The sequence below is a fragment of the Anser anser genome, assembly GCF_964211835.1.
Source record: "Anser anser genome assembly, chromosome: 4".
Classification (NCBI taxonomy): Eukaryota; Metazoa; Chordata; class Aves; order Anseriformes; family Anatidae; genus Anser; species Anser anser.
The window spans coordinates 176,398-185,748 of record NC_139724.1 but is presented as its reverse complement, the minus strand read 5'-3'; the positions used below and the strand labels follow the sequence as shown (position 1 = coordinate 185,748).

Below are 9,351 nucleotides of genomic sequence, written 5' to 3'. Positions count from 1 at the left end.
CCGGGGCCGCGCATGCGCGGTGGCGCCCCCTGGCGCCCTCTGCCGCCGCCTGGTGACGAAAAGTGGGTACTGCAGGCGCCCCGGGGCCGCGCATGCGCGGTGGCGCCCCCTGGCGCCCTCTGCCGCCGCCTGGTGGCGAAAAGTGGGTACTGCAGGCGCCCCGGGGCCGCGCATGCGCGGTGGTGCCCCCTGGCGCCCTCTGCCGCCGCCTGGTGGCGAAAAGTGGGTACTGCAGGCGCCCCGGGGCCGCGCATGCGCGGTGGCGCCCCCTGGCGCCCTCTGCCGCCGCCTGGTGGCGAAAAGTGGGTACTGCAGGCGCCCCGGGGCCGCGCATGCGCGGTGGCGCCCCCTGGCGCCCTCTGCCGCCGCCTGGTGGCGAAAAGTGGGTACTGCAGGCGCCCCGGGGCCGCGCATGCGCGGTGGCGCCCCCTGGCGCCCTCTGCCGCCGCCTGGTGGCCAAAAGTGGGTACTGCAGGCGCCCCGGGGCCGCGCATGCGCGGTGGCGCCCCCTGGCGCCCTCTGCCGCCGCCTGGTGGCGAAAAGTGGGTACTGCAGGCGCCCCGGGGCCGCGCATGCGCGGTGGCGCCCCCTGGCGCCCTCTGCCGCCGCCTGGTGGCGAAAAGTGGGTACTGCAGGCGCCCCGGGGCCGCGCATGCGCGGTGGCGCCCCCTGGCGCCCTCTGCCGCCGCCTGGTGGCGAAAAGTGGGTACTGCAGGCGCCCCGGGGCCGCGCATGCGCGGTGGCGCCCCCCGGCGCCCTCTGCCGCCGCCTGGTGGCGAAAAGTGGGTACTGCAGGCGCCCCGGGGCCGCGCATGCGCGGTGGCGCCCCCTTGCGCCCTCTGCCGCCGCCTGGTGGCGAAAAGTGGGTACTGCAGGCGCCCCGGCGCCGCGCATGCGCGGTGCCGGCTTTCAATGCCCTCTTCCGCCACCTGCTGGTGAAAATCCGGTACTGCAGGCGCCTTCGGTCAGCGCATACCCTGTGGCGCCCCCTGGCGCCCTCTTCGCCACCTGGTGGCGAAAAGTGGGTACTGCAGGCGCCTCGGGGCCACGAGTGATGTTACTACATCATTTACTACATTTTTTCCTGCGAGTGATGTTACTACATTGATTTTGGTTTTGGGGTGTAATCTGTTATGCTGCTAGATTTTTCTTCCTGTGCAGAAGAAAAGTTGAGCTAATTCCAGTTAGCTTCAGTAACTTGCTTTCTCATATTGTCATTTCAATATTCAAAGCTGAAGCAAAAGCATTGGTATTGTTGCTTCTAGAGAGACGCCAGTTCTCCGGTCTGCACTCTGCATGCTGTTCAGATAAGCTAGAAAAAAATAAAGGAAAAGAAAAACAGCTGCTGCTTCTCCTGCTCTCTTTCTGCTTTCTACTTTCTTGTGCTTTGCCCCTCCCCTTTCCCAGGTGATTGGCTTTGGGTTCCAGGCAGGGCCTAATGGTAATTGAGTCACAGGCATCCCATCAGAGAGCTCATTCTGCCTGGGCTGCAGTTTGGGGTAAGTGCTTTGTTTTTGCTTCAGTCAGTTGCAGGGGTCTTTAGGTGGGTCAGAGTCTATGGACTGATGCGTTTCCAAGTAGAGATCGGTACGTCCTTCTTTGTGAGGTAACAACTAGTAGGATCCTTGCTGATCCTGGCTGGAATAATAATAATGCACAACACAGAAATCATATGAGAGATTTGGGGTCAGAATGGGAAAGTACTCGTGGATGAATCCCAAGGACCTGGTATCCCAAGGTCTCTTGAAAGTTCATTTTGTGATTAAAGCCTGGCAAGATACACAGAAAAAGCTCCAGAAGGTGGGGGTTGTAGTGAACAGTCACTGTGGGGGGCCCTCCTGCGGGAGGCCCTGGAGGTGTATATCGGGAGGGGAGATGAGAAGGAAAAGCAGAGAGCGAAACTAATGGTATTGACAGTGTAGCAGGTAGTGAGGCAGAGGGTTGGAGAGAGAGGAAGAAAATCATCTGGGGGAGTCAGGGCCAGGATGGAAAGGAGAGGAAGAGAGATGAAGGAATAGCAGGCAAGGAAAGACAGGCTTTGAAGTGTGGCCAGGCTGGCCGTTTCAAATAGGAATATCCAGAGTGGAAGAAGGAGGAGAGAAGGAAAATGGGAAAGTACAGGCTGGAGAAAGATAGAAGTGTTAAAAAGGGTTATTGAAGGTGTTAAAGGTGGGGTATGTAGTGTTTGACAGAGCTGTTTGAAGTTGAATGAGCAGGGAAAGAGGATGAAGGCATTATCTAAGTAACAGTCTAGAAGTTTTGGTATATTTGCTGTGATGTTTGGTCAGTTTCCCAAGTATGGGGGGGGGGGGGGGGGGGGGCAGCCTGCTCCACCCCCCCTCTCCCCCCCCAAACCTTGGTATGTGAACCCAATACACTGGGGCAGCTAGATCATTACTGGCTTGTAAAGTATCAGGGATTAAATTAACTAATGAAACCCTAAAAGTGATGGGGGTAGAAGGGGCTGGGATAACAGCCCCACTTTTGGGGGATACCAGGCTGAGAGTAGGGGATAAAATGATTACTGGGCAATTACTGTATGTACCAAAGGCAGGGACTAACTTGTAGGGAAGGGATTTGATGATGAAATTGGGCATTCAAATAGCAAATTGTTAGACTGGAATAACAGTGTTATTAATGGAGTGCTCTCAGGTCCTGAGAGCAAAGATCTATTCACCTCTGACTGGAAAGACCCTGAAATGGGGGCGGAAGCAACAATACAGATGGACAGTTTTACCTCAGGGGTTTACAGGGCCACCAATTTATTTGGGCAAGTTCTAGAACAGATTTTGGAGCAATTACAACCTCCCGAGGAGGTATTACTCTTACAAATATGTAGATGATCATTTATTGTCAGGACAGGAGAAAAGAGTTGTGAAGGAAGCTACTGACAAGCTATTCGGCTCGGGAGTATTGAAAAAGAAATTACAATATGTAGAAGGAGAAGTCAGGTATTTAAGGCATCTAATGTCTGAGGGAAAACAAAGAATAAATCCAGAGAGGATTCAGGGAATTGTTGAAAACTAAGAAAGAATTAAAAAGTTTTGAGAGATTTTTTTTTTTTTTTAAGGAATCAGGCACCACGAAGTCTGAGGGAAAATGGATACTCCCTGATGGGAGAGAAATGCTGAATAAAGCACCAATGAGGCAAATATTAACTGTTTTACATCAAGAGAGTCACTGGGAGGTGCAAGCAATGTGTGATGTTGTGCTAAGAAAGTATGTCTGTGTAGGAGTATACACTGTAGCGAAGCAAATATGCAGAGGATGTACCGTATGTCAAAAGGTAAATAAAAAGGTCATCCGTAACCCATCTAGAGGGGGACGGGAGCCAGGGATTTGACCTTTCCAAAGCATACAGGTAGACTTTACCGAGTTACCTAAAGTAGGGAGACTAAAGTACTTGTTTGTCCTAGTTGACCGGATGGGTGTAAGCTTTCCCCTCGGTATCTGCCACTGCGAACACGGTGGCTAAGGTATCACCGGAGCAAATAGTCCCTAGATATGGGATAGTTGAAAACATTGATTCAGGTCACGGAAGTCATCTCGCTTCACGAGTACTGCAAGGGCTAATGCAGGCCTTAGAGATTCAATGGAATTTTCACACCCCCTGGCACCCCTCCTCTTCTGGGAAGGTAGAGTGAATGAACCAGACATTAAAGAAGCAATTAACTAAGTTAGTGTTAGAAACCCAACTTCCTTGGGTAGAATGATTACCTTTAGCACTCCTCCAGGTTCAAACAGCACCAAGAAACGATATAGGAATTTCACCGTATGAGATGCTGTTCGGATTCCCCTATCTGGGCAGAAGGGATGAGATACCACAATTCAAAACAAGAGAAGTTTCCTAAGAACTGTATTCTGGGGTTGTCCTCTTCTTTGTCATCTCTCAGGACCCGTGGGTTGTTGGCTCAAACCCCACCTTTGGAATTCCCCATTCTCCACCATCAACCAGGAAATTGGGTCCTGATTCGGACCTGGAAAGAATCAAAACTCCAGCCTGAATGGGAAGGACTATTCCAAGTACTACTAACCACTGAAACAGCCGTAAGAACTGCACAAAAAGGCTGGACTCACTATACTCGAGTGAAGGCATCCGTCGACCCTAGTACCTGGGAAGCTGTTCCTACAGAAGACTTGTTGGAAGTTGAAATCGAAGAGAAAAATCTTGTAGTGGACTGTGAGCAGGATAAAAGCTTACAGTTGTAAACTAACCTTTTATTTTCACAGGTAACTAATGAGTGTGACTTGTGATTGAGAGAAGGGACTGGCCTATAGCGAATCAAAGTGCTCCCAAGGGGTTTTTGTTCTAGTAGTAGGGTACATATATCTTACTCTTTGTATTGGTAATTATTTGGAAACCTAAGGGTTAAAAATAATGACCGGGAAAAATCAACTATTAATTTTGTTTCTAGTGACTGTAGGCCTCAGAGAAGGCCTTGGTCAATTGGCAACTTGGAAAAGGCATGACCAGATAATAGTAAGATGGGATACCCCGTCAAAATAGGGGTGAATGTGACAGAGGGTTATGTACCACAATCTGTCATGTTTGATGCTTGTGAGGTGTTAGCTTGTGGAGATTTAAATGCCCAATGACAACTGAGCAGAGAGAACAAGTAACTGGGAGACACCCAACAGCCAGATTGAGAGCAGCTGTATGGAAACGATCCTCTATTGCCATCAGAGAAAGGGAGAAACTCAAGGAGAAAACAGGAGAGAAAACAGGAGGCTCTCTTTGAAATGTGGCAGTTCAAACATTTGAGATTGAAACAGGGTATGGGGATGTGAATGCCTGGATAGAATGGGTCAAATATGCTGTCCAGAGTCTCAACCGTAGCACTTGCTATGCTTGTGCCTCGGGACGACGGATTGCCCGGATAGTGCCCTTCCCATTGGGGTGGACCAGGGATTCCCAGGGGATGCGATGTATGATTGCATTGTACCAAGAAAAGACTGCCTGGGGAAATGAGGCCTGTAAGTCTCTCTCTTTGCTGTTCCCTTCCTTGCGTGATAGCAATATCAGGGTTCCCCCTGCATTCTCTACAGCTACAGGTGACCATGCAGCTTGCCTCTCACGGCAGGGTGTGAGCGCTACCCGGCATCTGGGAGAATTTGCCTTGTGCACAAGGACCTTGAATGCTACCAAGGACCTGATGGGAAACTGCTCAAGACTTGAGATCCCCAGGGCAGATCTGTGGTGGTACTGCAGAGGGAAGATCTTATGGTCCACCCTACCATCTAATTGGGGAGGCACTTTTGCACTTGTTCAATTAGCTATACCCTTCACCCTGGCATTTGAAAGAGAAACATCACAAATACACAGAAGAAGTAAAAGAGGCTCAGGAATGTCATTTGATGATAGAGTGTACATAGATTCTGTTGGGGTGCCTAGAGGAGTTCCCGATGAACAGAAAGCCAGGAATCACATTGCTGCAGGGTTTGAGTCGCTGTTCTGGTGGGTAACAATCAATAAGAGTATTTATTATAGTCAGCAGATATTCATAAATCATACAAGGGATGTGATAAGAGAAATCGCTGAACAACTAGATGCCACCAGCAAAATGGCTTGGGAAAACAGAATAGCATTAGATATGTTGATCGCGGAGAAAGGAGGGGTGTGTGTGTGTGTGATACTGAGCAACCATTGTTGCACTTTTATACCCAACAATACTGCCCCAGATGGCACAGTAACTAGAGCGTTGCAAGGGCTTCCCGCCCTTGCCAGTGAATTGGCAGAGTAATTAGGAACCGGCCCTTCCTTCGCGGGATGTTCGGAATCTTGGTTTGGTAAATGGAAAGGGATCCTAGCGTCCGTATCTGCGTCCTTGATCGTAGTATCAGGAGTTTTGACGGCCCTTGGTTGTTGCATTATCCCCTGTGTAAAAGGACTAGTACAGCGGCTCACTGAAACTGCACTATCGAAAGAAATGACCGTGGAGCCACCACCTTACTCACGTAAGGCGATGATATTAGAGGGGATGGAAAGCAAAGAAGGTGAAGAAGAGGAAGAGATCTACCAAATTACACCGCAGAGAAAAGTTTTGCAAAAATCAACAGTTTATAAAGAAGAAAAGGGGGGAATTGTGGGAATAAAAATGTTGTTTTTGCAGAGTTACGTTGTTTAGAGGGAAGGAATGCGGTGTTGAGATAGGCTCGCAGTGATAAGAAAGCTTAACGGACAACCTTGTAAAATGCAGACAACCGGACCCCTCAGAGCAGCTAGGTGAAAATCACGGCGTCAAGTCAGATCAGTGAAGAAACATTACCGCTTCAAACAGTAAAAAAGTCAAAAGAAATTTGAAATTGAACAGGCCGGCAACTGAAGGCCACGTAGTGTCTGTGAAGCGTCGGATAGGTTGTGAACCTGGAATACCCAGTCAGTGGGGAAACAGGGGAGGGTCCCGGTCGTCGAGAAAGAAAGTACATAAACCGTACTGTGTGACTAGTAGGCGCGCTCCTGCTTGTTGGACGCGTGCCATTGCGATCGCGAATAAATTACTACTTCACTGAGATCCTCGCCTGAGCCTAAGCTACTGGCTACGGAGTGTTTCTCACGCTCCCTGCGCGTAATCCTGGCTACAATATACCGCGTTATCGAAGGTGCCTTTTAAACAACAGTGATAGAAACTCAGGGGGCGATAGTACTGACCCTGGGTGTGGAATTATCCACGCAGGGAATAATCCACGCTGCACCAAATATGGTAGCCACAGGAGCGCTAATATACATAGCGCGTGCCAGATGCGACGTGAGAATCCTGCACCTGGATGGCCTGTCCCAAATGGCGAGAGGTGGTACTGGCTACGTGGCAATAAAGCCAGGAAGGTGTTGCCCCTGGGATGGAAGGGAGCTTGCACCCTGGAGGCAGTAATTCCAAACGTGACTATTATTGAAGACCCACAAAGCCAAAGCCCCCTTGAGACCACACGCAGGATTAAGCGGACTCCAGACAATTCTCTAGTAAAATTCTCTAGTATTTCACAGCTTTGCAAGGTGGTTTTTACCTCGGTGAGGGGTGGGTGAATTAGAAAAAGCTATTGTAAATATCTCCGCTATAACTGAAGAACTAGAAAATAAGTTTGATAAGTTTGCAAAAATAGCACCGTAGAATCGAATAGTATTCGATTCATTAATAACCTCATAAGGAGGAGCGTGCACTGTAATTAATGCTAGTTGCTGTATAGATGTAGATCAAACGGGACGGATTTGACTGATATTTGGGGGGAAAAAAAGGTATACTGGGGGGCGTGGGGGGGGAAAGATCCTACATAGAGTAGCTCAAGATGACAGTTCCTGGGCATTTAGAAACATGTGGGAGAAACTAACTTCGTGGTTACCTGAACAGAATTGGCTCAAACAACTATTTGTTGGTATTGTAAAAATAATGGCGTTGTACGCCTCCCATCCCCCGTGACATCCGAAGAAGACTATTGCGCCTTAACGTTGGAGAAACTCAAGAGCGCGGTACGTGAAGAGGTGCAAAAACAACAGTAGGAGTAAGGAAAGGAGAGGAGGGAGCTGTGAGAAACTAAGTTGTGTTTTTGCAGTAGAGAACTAATTTTCTGTATTCCGAGGTAGTTGTGCAGTCATAATGAGGAGAAACGCCACGTGGGTAAGCGGACAGTAGGCGGCCTCACTGTTCCGAAATAAGGCAGAAGCTTGAGGAAAAACAGGTTGAGCAGCGTGGGCACGGTAAAACAAAGATCACAGGTTCCTGAAACATAAGAAAGGGGAAAAAAAAAAAAAAGGAAATAAGAAGGGAGAAATTAAAGGGTTGAAAAAGAAGTAAAATTGTACATACATGGTACATACAGGGGAGGGGATCAGGTGTCGGGGAACAGGGACTAAAAGTTGATGCTGTGCTTACTGCAATGCGCTCCTGATCGGCAGGACGCCCGCCACTGCAACCGCGAATAAAATAGCCTCAGAGAAGATCGCGTGTCAAGAAAATTATTTGAGATGTTTCTCGCAGACAGACTTGACGAGAGAGGACCAAGAACACCCGCGCCTTCTTTAAAAATAAATAAATAAATAAATAAATAAAAAGGCAGCACGGGGGCAGCCTCAGGGTCGCCTTCCCACAGGGAAGCGGCGCCGTGATTGGCTGGACCGTGAGGGCGGATGTGGCGTCACGGCTACCCTTAACTCAGGGCGGAAACGCTCCGTGATCGGCTCGGAGGAACGCAGGGCGGAGGTGCCGTGCAGGGCTTGCCGGCACTATGGGCGGAAGCTGTCGGGCCGGGCCGGGCCGCCGCGGCGCGGTGCCGCAACGAGGTTGGTGGTCGGCGCCGCCCCGGGCCGGGCCGGGCCGGGCCGGGAGGGGGCGAGGCGGCGGGCGGTTGGGGCGCCACGCGGTCGGCGGCTTCTGCGGAAACGGCCCTTGTGCGGGGCGGGGGCGGCGCCGGAGCGGAGCGGACCGGGCCGGGCGTGCGGCGGGGTCTGCACTGCGCGGGGCTTCGGAGGGCTGGGGGAGAGGGGGGCGAAGCGGCGCGGGGGGGGGCGGCTGCGTGCGCTTGGCCGACTCCCCTCTGGGTCGGATGGACTGCTCCGTCCCGCGGCATGCTGGGAGCTGTAGTTCTGTGGCGCGCGGCCGGTCTTTCCCCGAGCCGGGGCCGGGGCCGGGGCCGGGCCGTGCGCGCCGGGAGGCGCAGGTTGCCGCTGGCTGCGAGCGCGGCTGCCGGCGGTGAGGCGAGCGAGAGCCTTCGGGGGCGCTTCCCCGGAGCGTCGGGCCGGGAGGGGTGGGGGCTGCGGCGGCCGGGCGCGGGTCCTCGCTGCGCTCGATCGTCGGGCTGCGCCTCGGAGGTTTTCCTCCCCCCGCGCGCTGACGGCCGGCTCTCTCCTTTCCCTGCGGCTCACCAGGGCAGAAGCAGCTCCCCGCCGCTGGGACCCCCGCGGGGTTTGTCGCCGAGCGAAGGTGGCGCGGCAGCTGAAGGGAGGAAAGCTGCAGCTGGCGTGCTGCAGTCGCAGGTTTCCCAGGAGAAAGAGCAGCCCGTCTGTCCCAGCTGTCCGGGTAAGTCGCAGCGACCTCCGGGTGAAATCCGGGCGTGAAGGGGATTTTGGTGGCTCTCTTAGACGGCTAGCCCTACCAAAGGTCGCATCGGTTACAAAAGGTAGTAGTAACCTTGCAGTTTGTGTGTTCTGTAACGTCTGTAGCACAATAAACTGGCAGGTGAAGGAATGAGCGGGTACAAATACACGTGACTCTACAGCTGAGATTAAATAACGTGCAGGTTCTTCTGTGTTTTGTCTTTCAAAGCGCGTTGTTTGACTCGGTGGTCCTTAACGATGATCCTCGGTGGTCCCTTCCAACTCAGGATATTCTACGATTCTGTTGTTGCCGAGCGCCTGAGCTT

The 9,351-nt window shown here is 52.0% G+C and overlaps 1 protein-coding gene across 1 annotated transcript in view; it reads left to right on the top strand.

Annotated features, from left to right (window-relative positions):
- LOC310898758 (uncharacterized protein) overlaps positions 1-9,351 on the top strand; it is a 56,397-nt gene that overhangs the window by 31,235 nt on the left and 15,811 nt on the right. The gene's annotated exons all lie outside the window — the stretch shown is intronic.